This window comes from Tigriopus californicus, chromosome 10 (genome assembly GCF_007210705.1).
Source record: "Tigriopus californicus strain San Diego chromosome 10, Tcal_SD_v2.1, whole genome shotgun sequence".
NCBI lineage: Eukaryota > Metazoa > Arthropoda > Copepoda > Harpacticoida > Harpacticidae > Tigriopus > Tigriopus californicus.
In genome coordinates, this window is record NC_081449.1 from 2,472,372 (window position 1) to 2,483,435 (window position 11,064).

Below are 11,064 nucleotides of genomic sequence, written 5' to 3' on the forward strand. Positions count from 1 at the left end.
TCAATTTACTAGCAAGGTTCGTCAAGTACAAAATTCAATTCCAAAAGTAGTTCTATTTCTCCCCAACTCTAGTGACTTTCTGCTCTATTTTTTNGATGATGATTGCCATGCTGATTGTGAGCTCACGTTTGAAGGAAGAAAAAAAACCGGACGCCCCTCGTCGCCTTTATGAAAAAGTCAAGTAATTTTTTTCACCTCCCCCCCCCCTCTCTTTCTGCATTATTACTTTACTTGTGCTTGTGAACATGGAACTAAGTTCCATGAAGAAATCAATACAGAGAAACAACATTCTACGGTCTTCACGTTAATGAAGGGTTTCTTCAAAGGATGTGAACATAAAGAATGTAAGGCATTGGTTTCCAGAGGAGTGTTATCTGATATGAGTAAAAACTGTTCGGCCTTGGAATTTGAGCTATTCCTCGTTATGCAAGGAATGCTGTTAGTCTTGAAGGGCAAAAAAAAAAACTTTGGTATTTCATTAATAACTTAGGAACAGAATGGTTTGTGTCTTTTCTTTGCTTTGACAAAGGATGACTCACAAGGTCGCCTTGTTGACAGGTTTTGAGTAATTTATGATTTCGATTCGTGATATGAAGTGATAATGCCAGACATAAGTATTCCCCATGTTGGCGTTTGTGTTCTCTAAGAAATGGTCCATAATGGAGAAGCGATTGGGAAAGTTGTCAGGTTGTTCTGGCCCATATTTGTTGGTATCGATTGTCAATGGATACTTTGATTCCCACGGGATTACCACTGGGAGATTGCATTTTGATAAACAAAAATCCAATGTCACACACGGCAGCAATTGTATGCTGTGCATGCCTCGCACTGAAAATTACACATGCAGAGTACTGGAAATTTATACATTTTTGACCCTGTGTTACAAGTTGTTCTCAGACTATGACCAACAAAGCATCGTGTTCCATTTTGATGAAGTGGTAAACAATTTGATACAGTAATTGGACCATTACCGCTAATCAAGTCAAAATTAAAAGGCGGACAAAGTACATGTATATTAGATTTGATCGATCAGTAATATCCATCCAAACACTAGAATTAAGTGCAATGAGAATATGGGACCGTCCTCTCCTTTTTGATTTTGATTTCTATGTGCCATAAGACTCACAAAACATTGAAATCCGACCTTAAGACGATTGAAACGAAGATTGAGTATGTGTCATATCCGATTGATCTTGTGCACTTTTTTCCGTTTCTGATCCCTTCCATGACGTCCTCATAATCTGAGATCCCAGTTGAAAAACCTACTAATTCAGACTGGAAGCAACCGGTGGCTTAATTCTCCTAGCAAACGATCTACGATACACAAACGACGAGTTTAAATTTACGGCTCAATCGAGACAGAGTTCTGAATGAAATATAAAACACGCAATTGAGCAATGAATGAGCTGTCTATCTATCTTCTAATAAGAAGACCAAAGCATTTTTGATGACTTTCTTTCTACTACTTGGAATTTGATGCCCAACGGATTTTGATGAAAGATGCATAATTCTTACTCAACTTCATATTCATATTCATTCTACTCCACCCAAAAATTAAAGTTGGCAGATCTAACTAGCTCTTGAACAGGGGGTTGATCAGGAAATTTGATCCAAATCTTGTCCAAGTTTGAGTAACAGGAACAACCTGTACGTTTTCCTTACGAATATTCGGGGGACATGAAATGACCTCCTTGTTTTAAGCAGCCTGGATTCTCGAGGACTTGGAGGCTTCATGTGCGTTTTGAGATCACCTTCATGTACGGTCCCTAGAATTGACCCTAAATCCTGGGTTGGGACAAAGATTATGATTACATTTGCAAACATACATCCGATGCGTTAAGTATGAATGTATGCATTCGCCTTTTAAGTGCTTCAATACACTTTTTTTCAGTAGGTTATCTAGGAAAGGAAGAAAAAAACAGCAAAAGGGAGTCCTAAATTGTTAGTGTCGAGTAGTATGATTGACTGAATCTCTTCCTTAAGCTTCCGATGGCACATCACCACCCTAAGTTCATGAGGCACACATGTCCTAACAACTCAGTGAATGAAGCACCTCCTCATGCTTTTGAGGAGACCAGGAAGAACGAGGTCTAATTTGCCCGCAGAGCGGGTTTCCCTCGAGTGCTGCACAAAGCAAAGGCGTTCAGAAATTCCTGGTATATCACCCAAAATTGCGTTCAATTCATTGACTGAGGCATAGATTTCTAGACACTGGATGTCGGACGACCGACCACTTGCTTGGGAAACTTTTAGACGCTAACCACACCCACAGACGGAGAACCAATCTGATACGGACTAAGGCCCTGCCTATCGGAAATGAATTCAACGATGTGATGGCTTGCTTCGCTGACCGGGTGAGGTTCACCCCTCCCCTCCGACCCTAGCACTCCAAAATACAAAAAAAATAAAAATAAACATAATAATATACCGTTATGTGATCAATTTCCCGGGATACCATCTATTATACTGTTTTACCATCGGAGTGGTCGGTCGTCCGACAAGCAGTGTTTAGAAATCTATGACTGAGGAGACTCCTGATGTCCTGATCAAGCTGTTGATTGATACACGGTCAGATACTGTAACACCCAAAAGAAAGTGCATCATGACCCGGTTAAATGGCCACTTGAAGCCGATCAAGTGTCCCTCCCCCGGGATCACCATCGTGGAGACGGACTTCCCCGAACACGGCGAGGCAGTAATGCAGTTTTGATGGGACCAGACCGTAAAATCACAAGTAGAGGAGTTTTACTCAAGGGATGCGCAATCAAAGGTCCAACAAGCCTGTCAAATCCAAGTATTTCGAGCTTTCGACAAAGAATGTCCCCATCCATGGAGTCAAAAGTTGCAGTCAGGTCGAACAGAACTCTGTATGATGTTTATACATTATATTTTATTGTATAGTTATTTTTACGCCATGACATGACCAAGAGTCGCATTAAAGATTATTATTATTAGAAGGGTACCAATGTAATAATGGAATACGAGCTTTTCCCTCCATTTGGTCAACATGGACAGGACCGCAGTCGATGCTGATCTCCAAGTCCGGAAGCCATGCTGAGGACTGGGAATCAGCAAATTTGTCTCAGCAATTCTACCATCTGGTCCAATATGATTAACTCCAAGATTTTGAACACCATGAGGAGAAGCGAGATTGGCCGGTAGTTGGCTTTTGCATCTCGTTTTCATGATCTACCATGTCAAAAGCCTTAGCAAAGTCGATATAAGCTACACCAACTGACTCATGACTCATTAATTCCTCAATGACTTTCTCTATATGCAGACCGGTATAGCCATACGCCCCCATGGGAAAAATGGGATTGTTGAGACGTACTTTATCGCATTGAACTAAAATGAAACCAACCATGGCTAGCTCTTGATCTACGACCCCTGATCGAAGCCAAGTTTCTGTCATGGTAATGAGCGGGATTTGCCTATCAATATTATCTCCTCAGAACCTTGACCTTTGTGCGGTCTTTGTTGGATATATGACATGTTAAGATACAACTTTTCCTGGCTGAATGTCTTGTAGATTTATAGATAGATTTATTTCAGGAACACTTTGATCATGATTGGATAATGTCGGCATTTAATCTTTGAGTTAGCATCTTGATATATCAAAAAATTTCATGAGCATGTAATTCCTCAGGTTCTGGGTAAGCAAAAAGCTTGTTTTCACCAGGACCTGGGCAAATTAACGAAGACATGACATAGTCAATAATGTTACAGAGGCCAAGCTGCAACACGATAACGTGATGTGGAAGAAATACAAAAATGACATTGAAAGGCTTGTAGGAAATCATATCGGTTCGAAGTTATAAAAAAAGAAGGGACTAAAGAAAAAGATACAGAAAAAAGAAACATGAAAAACGGCAAAGCAAATATTTCAGTTAGTATTTGTTGTGTTTACTAGAAAATGTGAAACGACTTCAGGAATGGGAGGAAAATTAATAAGTTTAGAATTGTATTTGGTGCATGGAGTGTTTTGATGAGATTAGCGGCTGATAATCGTAATAAAAAATAAAGTAAAATCATTTCTTAGGATTTTTGTTGGCATACATAGCAATTCTTGAGTTTGCACGGAGCAATAAGAGTACTTCTGTAAGAGATAATGTCTAATTGTTTGAGTGAATTTAATTCTGGTTGGATCGATGCCTGAACTAGAACTATCAAATCCACTAGGCTTTCTAGAATGTAAAAGGAAGGAGGAGTAGCGGAACTCTGATCGCCCCTTGAGCATTACGATCTAAAAGATGCGTTTGGCTCATGGCGTCTAGAGAATAGGGTGGGGCTACAAAGTTTGGGTAGGAGGGAGTTTGAGGGAAAAATGAGGACGAGAGTACGGGGAGAGGAAAAAAAGGAAGGAGAAAGTGCTAACAGAGAGTAGGATAAGTCTGTTGAGTGACTTGACAATGAGTTGAGACAACTGTTGCTTTTTTCCTCCTAGTGCTCCGGAGCAAATTTATTCGCACTTTTAACCCAAACGCTCGATACAAAGCTATCATAAAATCTAGTTACTTACGAGGAGCTCTTTGACTCATATCGTTTTGATTCAAAACTTTCACAAAGTCAGAAAAGTGATCCTTGACTCCCAATCTCAGCCCGATATTTGGTGAAATTAGGTGAAATCAAACTAAAATTTGCGCCCTTAATAGACCTGCTAGTAAGCTGAGATGTCCAAGTCAAGAACATTTGTCATCTATAAACAAGTTGTAACAATTTTTGCTATAGAATGGCGTTAGCTCGTTGTGTCGTTATTTCATTTGGGAGTGCGAAGGCTAGGATGGCAAAATGAAGGCTACGTGAAAGAAGTCAAAGAGTTGCGCTGTAGATGGCTGACTAAATACTAGTGACGGCTTTGAACTGGGAAAATCAGCTATTAAGCTTGAAAAACCTGTGTTAGTGCGCCCAATTCAACCAAAAAGGGGTACAGAAATGAAGAAGTATAAGGTAAAAAACAAGTCGATGAGGAGTGGAAAATGGTCAAAAATTAAGAGGTCGGGAATTTCGGCCAAACACTTTTTTAGCCAAAAAGGCTCTAAAAAGTCAAAAAAAATCAATCTGTGATTTTTTTAAAGGTCTAACAATAAGTAATTACTAGCTGTTCTGAGCTATTCAAGTCGTTTCTAGCTAAATAAATGGGTAAGAACAGGTTAATTCTCTTCGTTTTATATTCATACGAACACAAAAACGGAATTTGCAAGCATCAATCATACGCAGTACGAAGTATTTCTAACTTCTGTGATCAACAAGGAGTTCAAAATATGTTCAAGGATGCCTCAAGAATAATCAGGGCTTAAAATTAGCCCTAAAGACACAACTTTTCGTTAAACTGCGTTTAATTAACATTTGGGTCGATTGAGTTGTTTTGGAACGAAATTGAAGATTTAAAAATGTAGTTTTTTTTTCAAATTTATTGGCATGTGAATAATTCTTTCTTGCATTTTCTTTTTGGAGGCGTTGCTATTAGAGGGTTTGTAAGTGAGAAGGGCACATTTGGATTATTCAAATATAAAGCGTGACTTCCTCATAGAATAAACAATGCCATGGACTAGTTTGCCAATGTTGAATACAGTGGTGTTGACATCCGGTATTTACTAGCTACAAGGTAAGACTGTCTTAACCTCATGGAGTCTATTTTGACCGTTGGGCTCATCGTTTCTTTAGTGGCCGAGGAGACCGAATCCATCCCAAAGAAGCAATTACTAACCAGGATCATGAGCACCGGATTCATTCAAGAGTGACGGAGCGAGACATACTGAAAGATGCAGGTATGCAGGTGGCTCATTTTGTTGGGGAAACTAATTTTGCCTTTTGTTTCGCTCTTTAGAGGAGCAACACTTATACGATACTCGTGTCTTCAAATGTTTTTAATCCAAATAGCTCCTCCGATCAAAATGGATCCTTCGGAAAATCTCTCGCGTGGGGCAATTTGTGATTTTGAAATTCCAAAGTTTTGTACGGTACAAAAGATATTGTTGGACATTGCCTTGAGATTTGTGTACTAGCAAGTAGGAATTCTCCCTTTGGCTCAGAACTAGATGGAAATTGGTTTTCGTAATTTGATTGATTCTCATAAATCACTGCTTAATAGAAACGGACAAAAAAAACCAACATGAGCGAGAGAGCAGTCATCTGACTCCATGCGAAACAAACATACAAACTAATAAGATATTAATGGTCAACATGTACAGTTTTGCAACTGTTTTGTTGTCTAATATCTCCTCATTACTAACAGTATGCAAATAACTTCTTTATCCATTTAATGAGGGCAACACTGACGATAAAATAAGGTTCAATTCAAATATTATCTTTTAGCTGGCTGTCAACCATTGTAAAACACTATGGATTCACATACCATTTTGGGGAGATTAGTGTGCATTTTGTACTTCTTGAAGACCATTTACACCTTCCAGGATCTGTTGATCAATTACCAAAAATGCCCATCCATTCTGTCAAGAGTTATATAGTGTGCTATGAGAAGGCATGGCTTTTGATCCAGTCATTTGATTGAGGTGAAAATTGAAAGATGCAGTACTGACGACCTCACATCTCATAAAGTCTCACATTACGAAGAACGCATTGCATTGAATCGATTCCGAAATGACAAGTTTCGACCCAAGTACCCCCGTCCATACTCCAGGGTTCTGGTACTAGGTAGAAACCTTAAAATAAAGATTGGCATTTGTAAATGAGAAGGCGCAAACTTTTCCGCGTGCTACAAAATTCGTGTCTCATAAAAAGCACTCGAAAAATGTTCATCTGTTGTGTGCAAAAAAACGTGGGTTTCTCAATGTTTAGAGGAATTTAAACTTGTTTACTGCAACAATACTGAGAGAGTATCACGATGCTAGCTCTGTACAAGTTGATTGTTAAGCCGCATCTTGAATATGCCTTGCCCATTTGGGCTCCAATGAGTTCAGCAGGTTTGCAAAAGGTCGAACACGTCCAAAGATGTTTCACTAGGAACATCACAGGAATGAGAGAGCTTTCGTATTGGGGAGAGACAAAAAAAGTTGGACTGTACAGTGCTCAGAGAAGGTACGAAGGGTACCTGATACTGTCCGTCCTCAAAAGCATCCATGACCTTAATCCCAACCTAGGATTTAGGGTCAATTCTAGTGACCGTAGAGGCTTAATGTCCGTTTTGAGAGCACCCTCAAGCCCTCGAGAATCCAGGCTAGTTCGAACAATGAAGCTCACTTCTCTTCTTTTCTCGGGCTCCTTCATTGTTTAATTTGCTTCCCTCTAATATTCGTAGGAAAGCGTAGGCCTTGTTTGACCGGTTGCATCTTTCAAGTCAGACTTGGACAAATTTTTAGATAGCATTCCAGATCAACCCTACATTCAAGGAGCTAACTCGGTTTGCCAACTCAAATTCTTTGGTAGACCAAATATCATATAAAGATTGAAAGGTAATAAATAGACGAATTATAACTTTCATTTTAATAGTACTGGGGATTACATTCCCTGTAGCGGTAGAAAAGCCCGTGAAAAAAACAAAACAAAAAAATGATAAAAAATCTGATGAGAAAAACAGAGCTTTGTATCTTTAGCTAATATCTTACGGTTGGAAAGCTCTTTGTATTGATGGAGATCAAATTGATAATCACGGAGCCTGCGACTAGGGATACCAATTTTCATTTTCAATGGCTTGTAACAATACTGGTAAAATGTTCGAAACGCTATGTTAGCCTCAAAAGGTAGCCCTGAGTTTTTCCCCGGTAAGCCAGGGTTGCTTTGTGCTGAAACTTAACTTTTTGCGTCACGATGGAGTAGGCGGGTACTCTAACTTTCCACGTTTTCTGGCAACCTGGAATTTCAAATTTGATTTGGTCCATCACTAGTTCTTGATCACCATGAAAATGAGGCCTGCCATAAGAACATACACCAGTATCGTTTAATGAGTCAAAGATTGGAAGTAGCTTTGCTGTCCTGGTTTGCTTTTTCACAAGTTCACAGAGACTTAAAACTCAAGTTTTGAATGTAAGTAAATATTTTACAATAAATTAGGAGCTTCAAAATAATAAAACAGTATAATAACTAGTCCCTTATTAAAATCATGTCGGTTTAGCAACACCGAACTATGAATATGGATCAAATATTTGTAAATGAGAGAAAATCTAAAATTTCAATCAAATGGGCAAACAAAACTAGGAATAAAGCCAATTTGGCACATCAATGCCCATTCTAGTTATCGTTCCGGTGGTACCACGTTTTTGTAAACAATTTCATTATTGGGCGCGTTCATGTTTTTAGCACTTTTATCTATTGTGCATTTGTTAAAATTATACACGCATTCTAATTCAATTTGCACCCAAACATGACCGAGTATCGCAATAAGGATTATTTTGACTGAAATTAAGTCACTTTTTCCACTTGACAGATTGTTCAAGGACGGCTCTACCTGGAGAACTCCTTGATTGTTGTACAACAATATGACATGGGTCCTTTTCGTTTTTCACTTTCTCACCTTATTCATTCGTATTTTTTAGTCTTAGAGGATTTGCGTTGTGAGGAGCCCGTGGAAACAGTAATTCCGCTCTCACCCGCATCCCACTGTATTTCTGACGGTCAATGCTTATGCAGGGTCACTTGGACCTGTTTCCGTATCCTCTCGCAACCTCATCATGAATTGGATTCGTCCAGAACGATCACAAGAGACTGATTGGGTGGGACTGTTCGACCGTGATTTTTCGCACGACCGAAGCTTCATCTGTCGTTAAATAGATTGCTTATATTTGTTCCTTGTTCCAACTACGGAACAATTTTATTTATTATCTCCTCTCAACTTTTGCTTTAGAGGACGAGGCTCTTCGCGTGGTTCGACTGAACGAGACAGAATCAAGCAACGTAAAGACAGATATCCGTTCAAATTTCGGATTATAGACGAAATTGAATGCCTGCTTAGGCTTTGGGTTGCATACATTCGAAACGATAGTATCATATCTTTAAACTGCATCAAAACCAGACCGCATTGGATGAAGAAAATGAGAGATACATATGTATCCTGCCAATAACTCAGGTATACCTACTCTCGTTGCCTCTAATTTTTCTGACATTTGAACCAACCTGAAAATTGCTCCAAAACCTATAGGCCATGCTCCTGGGACTCATAATCCGTTTTTACAGACGCAGTTTCAAGGCTTCTTTGCCAGTTTAATCACTTAACGGTGGACTTACACTCAGGTCAGGTAGATATTTAAGAATGTTACGCTCCAATTCATCTTCAAAGTCTTTCAATATTCAAGGAAGAACCTATTTGAACGAATTGCGTCCTAGGAATTTAGGTTTTTGGACGTGGAAATAATACAAATATGGAGGGCGTGGCTGGCATTTTTAGAGGCATTTGATTTTGAATCCAGATAAAAGAGTTAGAAATGTCCAACTCAACGGCCCACTTGGCGACTGATCAGGTGATAGATAATGAAACCTACACAAAAGCAATTCCTCCTATGGTTTCTTGGTTGATTCATGTGTCTAAACTTTGGTTAAATGGGAGAGTTCATTTAGGGCCCTGGACAAGTTTCTAAGTATCAGTCAAGATGTCCGTGGTCGTCAAGTTTGTTTTTCGGCGTCAGCCCCGAGAACGACGTCACCAGCCACATCAGAAACTTGATCATGGAGACATTTTGAAGCCAAAGATGGTGTTATATGATCCTAGAGAGGCCTTTAAACTGACCTTGAATGAGCGTTGGACCGGGAAGCAACTGATTGTCGCTCTGGAAGAATTCTCAAGTTGGACCGGACAAACAATCTCGAGATTGCCACCAGCTGGGGTTGAACAGGTAATTTTTATTATGTATTGTTAATGTCCTTCAACTATATGCCAAGGATTCGAGTTGGACCAAGTAGTGTTAAAAAACTCATTGCGATTTATTGGAACCTACGGAAAAGCTTCAATCTTTGTTTAATTGGCATGTCTTGAAGAATTACAATTTGAAGATGTGAATCGGTCCTCTTAAACATATTAAGCCGGAAGAATATTGTTAGGTTTTAGGCTAAGGCTGCTATTCTTTTTGATTAAAGTTACTTTATTTTTGGCGAAAAGTTGCGTCACTTTTTGTAATATTGTCGAATTGGTACAAAAAGTAGTTTATTTCGGGCGCAAGGTTTATGGGGCCGGGAAACAATTGGGTATTTTGAAAATAATGAAAACCTCGGCATTCAACTTCATATCCTTGTTAAAGATGCCAATCCATCAGTTTTAGAGGCTATAAGACGTCACTTTCCAAAATTTCAAACGTTACCCAGGACTTGGCATTATTGCTGAACACAACGATTTGGACTTTATGCAACTGCCGGATAGAAAAGAGATCCTAATTTTCGCCTCCTCTTTTTGTACAGCGTTTCTTTTTTCAGTCTTTATTGCGCTTTTGTTCGAAGCATTTCATTATCCATTCAAATTTTACCATGATCTACTGTAAATGATCTGTAGTAGATTAGAAACGAAACGTTATTTCGAAGAAATAGCATTCATAATCAGTCCTACATCAATAGATATTTAAAAATTTCAGTTTTCATTTGAATTCATCACTTTCAGAAACCGTTTCCAAATTACTGGGTCCCCGATTATCCGAGGAACTTTCTTCTGGCCTCCCGATCAAAGTAAGCAAAATAACTATTAAATGCACTTTTTCGACTATTGGACATTCATCAACTCGTAGGTAGAATGAAGGAACATCAGTGGCTGAAATTAGAGCTTAAACGATTTCTCGACCGATTTCTACATGCTCATCTCGATTCCCAACGGAGGGCAGTTTTGTGCTTACTTACAACGGCTTAGTGGCAACCTGGTATTCGTCTTGAGTTCTGTTCAAGTCAATGGAGTCTAGACACTAATGGAATCCGGATTCTTGGCCGACAAAATCGATCGAGTCTTGACGTTTGTTAGGAGGGTGTAATTTAGGAATTTTAGAATACAAGAAACGGCTTTTACGACTTATAGGTATGAGAGCCAGCAGTGCTGCCGATTCCGAGTAAGATGGCACTTTTCAAAAGTCCCTCTTGGTGCAAAATGATCGAGCAAACTCCTTTTTCATTCATTTTCAGGGACGCATCAAAGTC

General features: G+C 39.2%; 1 long non-coding RNA gene across 1 annotated transcript; it reads left to right on the top strand.

Annotated features, from left to right (window-relative positions):
• Positions 1–4,764: 4,764 nt before the first annotated feature.
• Positions 4,765–8,588, top strand: LOC131889715 (uncharacterized). Its single transcript, XR_009374221.1, has 4 exons — positions 4,765–4,947; positions 5,531–5,605; positions 5,665–5,768; positions 8,493–8,588. It is a non-coding gene; the product is annotated as an uncharacterized LOC131889715 (long non-coding RNA).
• The last annotated feature ends 2,476 nt before the right edge of the window (positions 8,589–11,064 follow it).